A 285-nucleotide genomic window follows, 5' to 3' on the forward strand; every position below is an offset into this window, starting at 1 on the left:
GAGTCTATGAAGTGTGACATTGTTGCTTACTGTCGCCTGAAAGAGAAAATCAATTAGTTTTGCAACTCAGCTTTGGAGAACTATTGCGTTTGTGACTTGTGAGAGAGAAACAATCTGGTCACTTAACATTTCTTATGATCAGATTAAACCTTATAAGCCCTTTATATGAAAACTATTCCCACTAATAAGCTAATTATGATAAAGTTACTTTGGAGGCAAATGGTAATTCTATCATAATCAAATAATAACAAGGCATATATTACTATAATACGTACATTAAAATAT

Source organism: Penaeus monodon, chromosome 23 (genome assembly GCF_015228065.2).
Source record: "Penaeus monodon isolate SGIC_2016 chromosome 23, NSTDA_Pmon_1, whole genome shotgun sequence".
Lineage (NCBI taxonomy): Eukaryota > Metazoa > Arthropoda > Malacostraca > Decapoda > Penaeidae > Penaeus > Penaeus monodon.